The sequence below is a fragment of the Melanotaenia boesemani genome, chromosome 8, assembly GCF_017639745.1.
Source record: "Melanotaenia boesemani isolate fMelBoe1 chromosome 8, fMelBoe1.pri, whole genome shotgun sequence".
Taxonomy (NCBI): domain Eukaryota; kingdom Metazoa; phylum Chordata; class Actinopteri; order Atheriniformes; family Melanotaeniidae; genus Melanotaenia; species Melanotaenia boesemani.
In genome coordinates this window covers 27,732,321-27,744,944 of record NC_055689.1, presented here as the reverse complement: position 1 = coordinate 27,744,944, position 12,624 = coordinate 27,732,321, and positions in this window count along the sequence as shown.

Sequence of the window (12,624 nt, the reverse complement as noted above, 5' to 3'; positions counted from 1 at the left end):
CTGCCCTCCACTTTTATTCTCTCTGCTCTCTTTCATTGTGAGAGACTTGAGTGACAATTCAGCTGATGTGACAATAAGAAAATGATAAAAGGCAGGAAGCAGAAAGGAGAAATTGTGTAAACTGTTGTCATATTGTTTCTCCTTGGGATTATGCACATCATCCAATATACTGCACATATCATGGCACAATATGTTTTGTTTTGCTCTTTTTTCTCAGTCCAAATATTGCCTTTTGCACATCACTTCACAGCTTTGTGGCAAATCCAGTCATTAGGGGAAATAGCATTATTATTTTCCAAAAGCATGACATGGGATGCTAATGGATTTTGCATCATGCGGATTTAGAGGAGCTGCTTCTTTTTTTGGATGCTTGTATGATTCTCTTTTTTTTTTGGACCAAATTTCAGAGAGAATTCAGAATGAAGAGAATTAGCAGCTCAATAAAAAGAATAGACATCAAAATAATAAACTGCATATAATGGCTTGCTGTCAAACTAACAACATTTTTTAAAGACTGAATGAAACCAGGGTAGAGGAAGAATCTGATACTTCAAGTGAAAACTTGTAAAAAAAAAATCAACACTGCAAGTTCAAAGGCATGAAATTAATCTGTTGCAGGGCACCATGTTGCACCTGAAGGAAGTTAAACCCAAAATCTTGTTATCAAAGACAGCTTTGGTAATGTGGTTATAATATTTCAGTGCTGCTAAGAAATGAGATTTCATGTGCTGATATTGCACTCATATTGAGCACTGATTCATGGGTTAAAGTTTTAGAAGTTAAAGAAATCAATGGAGAGATGTTTTATAGGACGCAGTGTTGCTATTGTTAATGCACTTTTGATTTAATATTTTAACATTAAAAAGCAAATTTAAAAAAAAGGCACCTAGACAAACATTACACACTGGATTCAATCAGAAACTAGAAGCACTCAGAGAACGCAGACCTCCACCAAGCCATTGTAATTTATTAATTTTTTTTTTTTTTTTTGTCAATGATTGTGGGCATTATTTTTTTAATTAGAAGCCTTAATGGCAAAATTATCCCCATCTCCCCATAGAATCCTTAAAAAATTCCCTGGATCCAGGTGGTGATCTGGATCACCCCCAAAATTTAATCAATCTCTTATCCCTTATTCCATTTCTGGGATTTCCTAAAAATTTAATCAAAATCCATCCATAATCTTTTGAGTTACGATGCTAAAAGACAGACAGACAAACCAGCCCTGCCAAATACATGACCTCCGCCTTGTCAGAGGTAGCTATGGATAGAAATTCTCCTCAAGGCCTCAGACGCTCTTTATTCAGGGCAGCAGAGAAATTCACACTGAGATGGTCCAGAAAAGACCTGCACATCTTATACAAAGCTTCAGTCTGCATCAGAAAGATGTATTTCATTATTATTCTGCACTAGCCAGATATTGTAAAAGCCTTATGAGAAATCTGTTGGAGAAGTACAGCATATTTTTTTCTTTTACAGTATGTGAGGATATTAAATAAATTCCATAGTGTGCATTTTTGATGTGCAGTTGTTGGGAATACCTAGAGGAAGAGATAGGATCCAGTTGGTTCCTATGCAGTTCATATCTTTGTAACACAGAATAGGACCATAAGCAGTGTGTACAACTGCTAGTATTTATTTTGCAAGGCAAGTTTATTTTGTATGGTGCATTTCATACATAAAAGCAATTTAATGTGCTTTACACAATAGAACATGAAGAGAAAAACAAACAGTGAAACAACTAAAACTTATTAAGACATAATTAAAGGGATGTGCAAAAGTTATAATGAATTCATCTAAAATAACTAAATTAAAATGATTACATGCAGTCTAAATAAGTTACAAGGTACCGTGCAGATTTCATGCATATACACATGAGAAAGAAAGGTTTTTTTAAAAAAGTTTTATAAAAGTGTCTACATTTGGTGAAAAGTTTCATCTCCACTGACAATTTGGTCCACTAAACAGCTAAATGCTGCTTCTTCATGTGTAGTCTGGACTAGTTGATCCGAGTCCTTGGGACTAAGAACCCTGCAAGGTTTATATTCTCTGAACATGTCACAGATGGGTTCTGGGCTTAAATCGTTCTGGGATTTGTAGACTATAAGTAATGTTACAAAATCTACTCTGTGACTGACTGGAAGCCAGTGTAAAGATTTTAAAACTGGTGTGACGTGGTTAGATCTCTTACTCCTGTAGCAGCAGCATCTGGATAAGCTGCAGATGTTTAAATGCTCTTTTCGGGAAGTCCTGTTGAAATACCATTACAGTGTAGTAAGCTTATTTGGAGAGATGGTCAGGCAATAAATACATTCTGTGTACATTCTTTTTCTTTTTTTTTTTTTTTTTGCTTAAATGCCCTAGATTAGTAACAAATTGTTCTTTTTTGTTAATTTGTTTTTTATCTTCCTATTTTTCTTCCCACACGTTTTGGAAGCGATTCAGTCCTCTCTTGTAGTTCTGTCACAATTTCTCAGTAAAGAACAGAACACCCCTTAAGAGTTGATAAAAAATGGATGAAAGAAATATGTTTTTAGTGACAAAGATCTCAAAATCAGTTCAAAGAGAAAGTCTTTTCTTTAAAAAATAATGAAAATATATTCCCTTATCTGAAACAAACAAAACAGGACATTCTTTTAAACACCATACTTTGGTGATAGCTGATTAAAGCTCATGGGGATATCATTTTCAGAGTGATCCCCCAAACAAGAGATCTCTTTGGAAGTTCAAATAAGGAAGCCTCAAAATAAAATTTCTGGTAGAAAATCAGGATTTTACAGTATGAGAGTAGATCTTCCTTCCATCTGCCTCGGTCCCCTCCAAGACAAAAAAGACAAAACTGTATTTATTGTTACTATTGCTGAAAAAAAAAAAGGGATCAGACAATTCAGACTAAGACTTCAATATTACGCCAGCTAGAGGATGCATACTAACCCTCAGAATATATCAATATTATTGATATGTTCTGAGATTTGGAAGGTTCATTCCCCCTTTTATCACTCAGATGTTCAAAATCAAGTTAAACATAAAAGTATTTCATCTTTGAATACTTCTGGGAGGCTATGCTGCAAAAACACAAAGTAGAAACAACAGCAATCACTAACACACAAGTAAGAAAGCTGTAGTCCTTAAATCAGCGCTGAGTAGACCTGGGGTTTCTAATTAGTCTAACTGCATGTACAATAAAATACAGGGATTAAATGACCCATGAACTCTAGAACGTTCTCTATTTTTGGACCTTATATTTAATGATATGGAGCTACAACAGTAAGTAGAACAAGCCATAACACAACCATTCGGAGTTGCAGTGGGTGCTTTTTTTAAATGATGCAGCATGCACTGACCTGCTTGTGCAAACAGCTTTGCAGAACAGATGAGCAAGTGTCTCAGACTTAATATATGTGAAGACCTTTTTTTTTTTTTAGAACGCTTCTCAGTCAGATAAGACCAAGACAAATAAATATGTCTCAGATATCTTTGTTTACTGTGAGCCTGGCCAAGCCAGTCAGAGTCTGAGTGAGCGCTTAGTCCTGACAGGGAAGCACTGAGGTTGAAGTTTGATGGTATGGTGGTGTAAGTAGGAGGTGTTGGGTGTATGACATGCCTACCTGTGACTGCACTAAACTACTGGCTGCCAAGATGACTTCCACACCCCAGATGTGTGGAAGATAAAAAATATTTCGAGCCAAAGCACAGGTATAAAATAATACCAGAGTTTCTAAAGAAAAAAGTGAAAACTGTGACTTGGCCTACTTTGCTGCATGATGTTAATCCATCAGAACACCTTTGGAGCATTTTGAAAAGAAAGAAGAGGCAGCTAAATCCCTCCCAAGGCAAGTAGCTGAACTTAATTGTCTCTCAATGCTGCTAAATGTTCCAGTTTAGTAGTTAACTTATGATGAACTTATCATGCTAAATAAGGCCTGTAGAGTCTGAGATGTAGCTCCATTTTTTTCATTTTTCTTTATCAGTTTCTAAAGACAGCTTTATTTTTACAGCACATTTTATGTACCAGATCACCTAAAAGTGCTTTATATAAAACATTAAAAACATTACAGCAAGTTGCAAATGAAATATTAAAATAGAAGAATTAAAAGAAACTTAAAACATGAATAAATAAATGGAATAAAAACAGAAGATCTGTCCATGTCTACAAAACTTCCACCCAGTCTGGTCCCCAAGTCTTATCCATAAATCATAACAATTGCATCTTCTACTGTTTTATCCTGATATCTGCTGTTTCTGTTCCTTATCCCAATAACGTGAACAAACACTTGGAATTCCTCATCTATACTTATTCTAAAAAACAGTCGTTACAGTGAGTCTTGGTTTTGTTTGGATGGCACGAAAAACGGAAAAATTGGCTTGACCTTGATGCGTGAACAAGCGGGTCAACGGACTGCTAAACACAACTTCATTAGTGATTTCATTCATGTTCCACCTCGTCCTCCCTTTTGTTCCCCAGTAGAAGTTGTAATATCATTTAGACCAGATCAGAAATAGAAGAGAATCTGTCCATCTCTACAAAAATTTCACCCAGTCTTGTCCTCCAGTGATAACCATGAATCTCTGAAGCGGTTTTATCATCACATTTTCTGTCTTTTCCCCATCTGAATGATGCAAACAGAATATTGCAGTCTGGCCTTGTGGTGAACTTGCTTGGGCGTCCACTTCGTGGAAGATTGGCAGCTGTCTCAAGTGTTTTCTACTTGTGAATAATCTTTCTCGCTGCAGAATGATGGACTTCAAATTGTTTGGAATTGACTTTATAACCCTTTCCAGATTGATGGGCAGCAGCAGCTGCTTCTGTAAGATAGTTGCTGATGTCTTTCCTCCTTGGCATTTTGTTAACAAACACCTGAATGATCCAGATCAGCAAACTGTGTAAGTGCACTGATGATTAATGGATTAAGTTGGATGACTAATGACAAAGTATAATATGTCATCTGAGACAGGGTATACGTTCTTTACCTTGTGAATGTAATCTAAAACTAAAGACATGCACTTACCGGCCACCTCATCTAACTGCTGGTTAAAGCAAATATCCAATCAGCCATATTGGATATTTGTCTTGATGATTTGCTGAAGTTAAAGCCAAGCAACCATGAGCTTAAACAAAATCTGAGACATGCTGATTCAGAACATGTATACATGTACTTTAAAGATGGAGTGGAGCCAAGTGAAATGATGTTAAATTGTCTTTATCTGCTTGGTGTTTGTTCAGCTCACTGCTCAGTCTGTCACTTTCCTCTCCTGCTTTACCACTGTATGATTATGTGAAACCAAGCTCCACTAAATCACAAGATGGTTTTCTGGAATTACACACACACAAACACACACTAACCGAGTTCCTTCTGCACACTGTGAACACTGTTGCAGTGAAAAAAGCAGTGCCTTGCTTAAGCCTTGATCCCTCTTACTTGTAACAGGATTTGACCCTTAAGACTCTGAGCATGACCCTCATCTGCTGCAATACCATCATCCTGTTTAACATACACTCTCCCTATTGTCCTCCTTTCTCACACACACACAATTTTGAGGCCATGTAAGCAAAGAATGGAAACTTGACACAAGCGTGGAGACGGTTCAGGGCCTCAAACCCTCGCTGCGCTCCTTCCCTTCCTCCCACACATGCATGCACTGTACTGAATGATGTAACCCCGCCTAATTTTCCGCCTAACACACAGCCTTGATGGATCCAGTTAAATGTAAATCGCAAACAACCCCCTCTTGGCTCTGCAAAGAAAGAGAGAGCAAGGGATGGAGCTTGGGATGGTGAGGGGAGGAGGAGGGTGGGCGTGTGGGTTAACTTGCCGCGAGAGGATGATACGATTGAGCAAGTGAGTTGAAGGAGAAAGAGACAAGCTGGGAGGATGAGGAGATGTAGAGAGATGAAGAAGAAGAGATTGAGCAAGCGGCTAAGCACCAGATTAAACTCTGGGGTCGTCTGCTGTAAAACAAACAGTCCTTTTAGCAGGGATCAAATCTAGACTTAACCCCCTCTCCCAATCTCTCATCCTCCTCATCCTCTGTCCCACAAAACATGCATATCGGCACAGAGGAGATAATGCAGCTCGCTGAAGTAGAGAGGAGGATGAGGATGACAATCGTAGTGGAAATCAAGGCCCCATATTTGTGTGCTGCTACCTAAAGTGTCCCTCTGAGAATGTGAGCTCTTATTATGCTCTGAACTCCTTCATTACATTTGTTTTTCCTCCTGCATGGCTTCTGTTGGTAATAAACTGGGGTAACATCTAGCACAGAGTAAGTAAGGCTGAGAAGGGGCTTCTCCTTGTACTATTGTGTTTCTAAAACATCTTTAAAGCAATATTCCCCTGACAACACTCGCCTCCATAATCAGCCCCCTAAGCTTAAATATCTCTTTCTGTCTGCTGGTTCTGGATGCTGCCTGGGTGGCTCGGTCAGTCCCAAGGCTCAGTTTCCAGACTGTCAGCCTTTAAATACAATGCATGAAGCTTCTTCATATGTTGTATTTGATGTGTGTACTCATGCATGTATGAGTACATCTTTCTCCTTTTCCCCCCATTTTTTTCTTCTATCAATGTTGAAATTAGAATTTGTGTGTGGTCGCCTCATCCAGACAAAGGGTGAAACACTGCGGAGCTCTGATCACTGTCAGTCAGTCTTCATCATCTGATAGAAATGACTCAGTTGCTGTTTAAGTGTAGATTTTGAAGCACATCCTTCTCATCCATTTTGGCTTAGCAGATGAATAACTTTCCAGCTGAGTATCATCTGATGAAAGATGTGTGATACAGCTGAAAGCTTCAGAATGGAGGAATAAGACGTGGTTGTTTTCCGAGCTTTTGTTTCTAAGTTTTAAAAATCACGTTTATGCTGGAGGAGTTAAATAATCATCAAAGTTTCTATTTGGATTAAAAATTCATCACCTTCTTGTGTGTGTAAACATGTAATGTTCATTTATTTGAGCTTGAACATCAAACACAAATAAACTTTATGGTAAAGGTTCATTTTAATAAATGCTAAAAAAAAAAAGTGTACAATTTTTTATTTTTTTTTTTAAATGTGCACTCAAATAAAATAAACTGATTAATATGCAGCAAACTATAATGTGAATAAACACACAGATTTTTCATATGAAACAAGTGCACACAATTGGAAAATGATTTGCCACCATTAATTTAAAACAACCAAAGTTTGTAAAGGAATTTGCTGTCAAAGAGCTTTGAAAGAAGTTCCCTAAGATCAGGGTATTAAAGCTAAAAGCGCTTTTTCCATTCTCGATAAAGATGAATAAAAAAGACACTCCCTATCACTCAATTTTTCTTTTTGCCACACATCATTGTGATCTACATTGCACAGGCTAAATTTACACTTTGCACATTGATGGATTGGTCATCCCTTCATACTCGTAGCTCCATCACCAGTTTCACTTTGCCAAGAAAACAATCCTGGGCCTGACATCACAATATCTGACATCACGTCTTCACCTTGCCCGCAGCATTTACCACACCAGGTCAAGTGAATATATCAAGTTCCTCATTCCCAACACCTCTACTATGCTTGGTTGCAAATCCTTTCATTTTGCAGCAGCAAATGACAGGAATAATTAAAAGCATCTTATACTAATTTCAAGTTCAAACTGTAACAGATTACTACTGATGATTGCTCTTGTTATTCATTAAAAAACTTTTCTGCTAGAGAGATGGGGGTCATAATTTACAGGGAAATGCAATATTCAAAATGCACTTGGTCAGAACCACAAGGAAGATTTTTTGTGTGTCTGTATTGGGGGTTAAACTATGGAATTGGCTGGGGGAACAAACACAAGCAATGTCCAAATATATACTTAAATTATCATATAAGAACATAGTCATCCAAAAGTATAAAAACAAGTGGCAGTAATTTTCATATTATTATTATTATTATTATTATTATTATTATTATTAATATATCTTTTGATATTATATAAGTATATTATGAAATGCATGTGCGTTAGTTAAAGGTGTGTGGCTAAGGCTAACGCTAGCTTCTTCCCACTCCCTTTGAACAAAGACTTATTTTACTATTCCTTTTGTTTTCCTGATTTTTTATTTTAATTTCCCTTTTGTTCAAATAAAAACTTTCAATCACAAATCCCAGCTCACACTTGCATGCATACATACATACGTACACATATTTTCTTTTTTTTTCTTTTTTTATACACTTATACATACATGCACACATATACACACACACACACACACACACACACACACACATAGACACACACGCACGCACTCACACACACACACACACACACACACACACACACACACACACACACACACACACACACACACATACAAAGACATTTCTCTTCCCTTCTATCCTGTTAATACTACCTTTCTTCGTACTTTTGCCATTTTTATGTAAATTCGTTATACTGTACATACTTGGATTGGCTATAGATGTGAATACGGAGAGTATCCTATAATAGGATCTGTTACAGGCCGATCTTCCCGTATATCCCCGGAAACAGCCAGGATATGCCGCGGATAGGGAGACTTGTATCCTCTTGGATCTCTCCGGATCTTAGGTGTTTTTGTCCAGTGTGGGTTTGGTATGTTTATATGGTCATATGTATGTGTTCCTGTAATTTGTTTTTATCTCTGTGGGGGTGTCTTGGCCGGAAATAGAAGTCAGTCATTGGATAATGGATTGGAGTGCCAGTCTAGCTTTGCTTCTTTCAGGATTTTATTGATGAACAGAAAGGAATGTTCATCATATTTCACAGCCAGAGAAGTCCGTCCCACTTTTTCATAAGGGATGCAGTAATGAGAAAAGCAGGCAGAAACATGTCCACTGATGAAATCAGTCTTACTAAATGACAGAATATCTATAAAGTTTATTTTATCAGACTGGCTTTTTAAAATATATTATTGTACTGAACTTGACTGTATTTAATTACTTTAAACTTTGTGGATTAAACTGAGTAAAGATTGGATTTAATCTGACAGTATTTAATTGGGCTATTTGTTAAACTTATAGATTTTCCCTAGATAAATTAAGCAACGAATTGTGCTGTTTAACTGTGATGTGAACTGAATCATTGTTCTCCCAATTTAAGATGAAACTAGCTAACATAAAAAAAATAAGCAACATCCTCTCCAATACCCCGATACCTTTCTTACAGATCGGTAAATGTTATTTTCCAACACCATAAACACCATCTTTGGATGACTGAAATAAATCTCTGACCTGCTACCCATGACCCTGACTGAAGCAGGTAGAAAATGGAAGGATGGGTCAAGACGTGGCTGGTTTTGATGGATTATAGTTGCATAAAACAGATCAGACTCTGTAGTTTGATTTAAGATGCAAAACAACTATTTGTTTGGACACAAAGAAAATAAATGTGTTGTTTTTATGGTTGATTTCTTTCCACATTGAATCATAGCACTGTCTTAGTGTTTGGAAAACAAAAATGCTGTTATTTTCTCATTTCAATTAAATTATGCATAATCTGTTTACCTTGGGGTGGAGTCAGAGGTTAGCTGTCACAGGCATACACCTGTCCATCCCTGCAGCAAGTATTTGAGTTTTTAACTTGCATAAATGTGTCCTCTGAATGTTTCTTTGTCACAAATACTAGTTTTATGAGCCTGGTATCTCTCCACGTGACCACACAGCTCTAAAAGGCTATATTCTCCACCAATTCATGATCCTTTTTTAACATTAACAGTTGGTCTGATGAGTGAAGCTAACAGTAAGCAATGAGTGAAATTCAGATTGAAAAGAAAGGAAAATCTAATTCTGTCACAATGAAAGCAAGCTTGGTTGGAAGCATTATCACCGACTGCTATAAAAGTGTGATTTTAAAGTAAAGACATAATATCAATAAGGCTCCCCACAAACGTGTGCAGTTATCTGTGTGTGTGTTTGGTTTCAGGCTTTTTGCATGTGACCCAGGGTCCCCGAGCTGCTAAAAGCACAACGTTCAACTCAATTAGTGGCATGCATAATTGATAGCTGTCTGGCAGAGTATTTGTATTTACACTAGAATTAAAAGCCTCCGGTGTCAGCTATCCCATCTGAGGAGCGATAAGTGTGTGTGAGTGTGTTCAAAGGGTGGAATGTATAGGGATGCATGAGCAGCCTAAGTAGACTGCTGATGGGAGCTTCTCTTAACTAAATCACTACTAATCCAGCAGCAGCACAACAAATTGTTTGAGTCAAGTAGTGCTGGATTAAGATGTCCATGTTTTTAAAAGAAGTAAGTTTCAAACAATAAAGACATGAATTCACGATTTGGGAAACAAACAATTTGCTGTACGGATTTGACAGATATACTTATAAGTGATCATTTGTGAGCTGTGAGGATTGATGGTATTTTCTAGGCTTTGTTCTAAAACCTAACTAGCTGCAAGCTGCATCTTAATATTTAACCATCACATGTGAGGAATTCATACTTTAGTCTACAGTATGATGCAAAAGTCTTAGCTGTATCTTTCTTTAAATTTTGCAGCCAGACTTTGTTTCAATCTTAATGTCTCAAGCAATAGTTTTCCAGATTTTCTGCTGCTTTTCAATAAACACATTTCAGTCCAGTCCTTGTGTCTGACCTTTTTCAGAACAATGTTTTTCTTTTTTTCTTAAGTTACTTAAAAAGGCACACGACCTGAGGGATGAACAACTCAGCAAAGAAGCTGTCTCAAAAGGGACCTTCTATACTTTGTAACTAGCAGCCTGTGACAAAAAAATACTTTTTTCAGTTGCAACATAAAAGGAAAAGAAACAAAAAGACCTAGGAAAGAATTTTGCACCAACAAAGTGGTTCCCAAAGAGTTATTAGTTGAAAACTTGGCATATAATCTCAGCATGGTGTGCAAAATACTGAGGAAAACAACCAAGAAAAAGAAGTAGCAGGCATTAAAAAAGTATTTAATATACGGAAGATTTAGTTTCTGGAAGTGATGTCCTTCAAAATATGAACCAAATCCAGCAAATACTTGACAAAAGACCTAAGGGATGCAGCTAAAACCTTATCACAAAGGGTCTTCATGGAAAGGTGACTGTCTAAAAGTAATTTTTAAGGAGCGTAAACGAGAAGGAAAAGGCTGAGGAACGACAAATGACACAAGAACTGAACTGAAAATCAGTGACAACAGATCTTTATGGAGTTATGAATCCTCAGTGTGAGATCATCTGGACAGAGAACAGAACCAAAGACAGCGAACATCCAAGAAAGAGCTTTGTTATATCCTTCAGGCTTCTTGAAGGAACAATTATACTGTCTAGTGACTTCCAAGCTCTTTAAAATAGTAAAAACTCAGGTTTTGCCTTGAACATTTCTATTTGCACATTTTAAGAGTATCTGTTTTCCTGGTAATATGTAAAGAAATGGGACATATCTCAAGACTTCTGCACAAAACTGCAACTTTCTGCAGGGAGACAGATAAACAGAGATGATCAAACTGTCCAAGTGTAATTTATGTCTGATTAATGATAGTTTTTAGTCTTCTGTAGCCTGTGATGAACACGTTTTTGGGTGTTCATAAATAACACTAAAACTGGACTTACGTTATGTTTTAGAAATGCGACCCATTTATTTAATTCTGAACTAAATATTTCAAATTATAGAAAAATAACTTTTATGCTTATATGTAATGTGCTCATGAAAATAAATGCCTTTCTATGTAATCTGACATTTTTTCTAATTACAAAACCTTTTCAAAGCCCATTTTGAGCTAATAGTTCAAAAGCTATTTCAAAATCACATTATTTGCTTCAGTGACCATGAAAAGTTGTGGAAATCTGATTCTAATAATTTTATTGAAATTTGTATTTCATGTATTTAAGTATTCACCCTCGATTTAAGCAAATGGGGCAACAACTTGAAGCTCGAGGGAGCACTTGCAGAACAATCGCTTGAGCAAAACATGTCACACACCACCTCCACCTCCAGCAGCAGAGTATTGAACAGCTTGTTAACCTTGGCCAAAGTCACTGCTGTTGGGTGAAAAGCCGCTGTAGTGGAGTGAAAAGTGACTCTGGTGTGTTCGCTCAGCTCAGTCAGACCTTCCCCTTCGGCTGACGTGGAGTCCCTTCACCTGTTTCCCCCCCCCTCTTTAAGCCCCTGTGCCTCCATGTCATTTCAGTTCTGAACCCTCACTTTTTCCAGATTTGATATGAGCTTATAGTGCAGGCTTTATATATACCATTTACAAAATTAGATTAGATTAGAAGTAAAAAAAAAAAAGTATTTGGTTGCTTTTTGCTCACTTAGTGTTTAAAATGGAAATTCCTCCGTTAATCTAGTCGATTACTTGGTTGCTTGATGTTGTACAAAGAGTCTTTTGCTTTAATGCTTCAGGTGTGAGGATTCAATGCTTTTCCATCGACAAATCATTTTCTCTGTGAGCAATTTAGACCTTTTATAGATAAAAGTATTATCTTCCTGTAAGTGTATGAACTATCTTTTAAAAGTTACATTTCTGTGTCACTAATCGGATGCATGTCTTATTGTAGCAGATTTTTTTTTTCATGTTATTGTTTAATACCAAAGTAGATCTCTGTAATCTGTGTTAGATTCTCTAGTTTTGACCTAGTCCTCCTAATTGTGGGATTGGGGAGGGAGGGATGGGGCAATAGGAGACAATG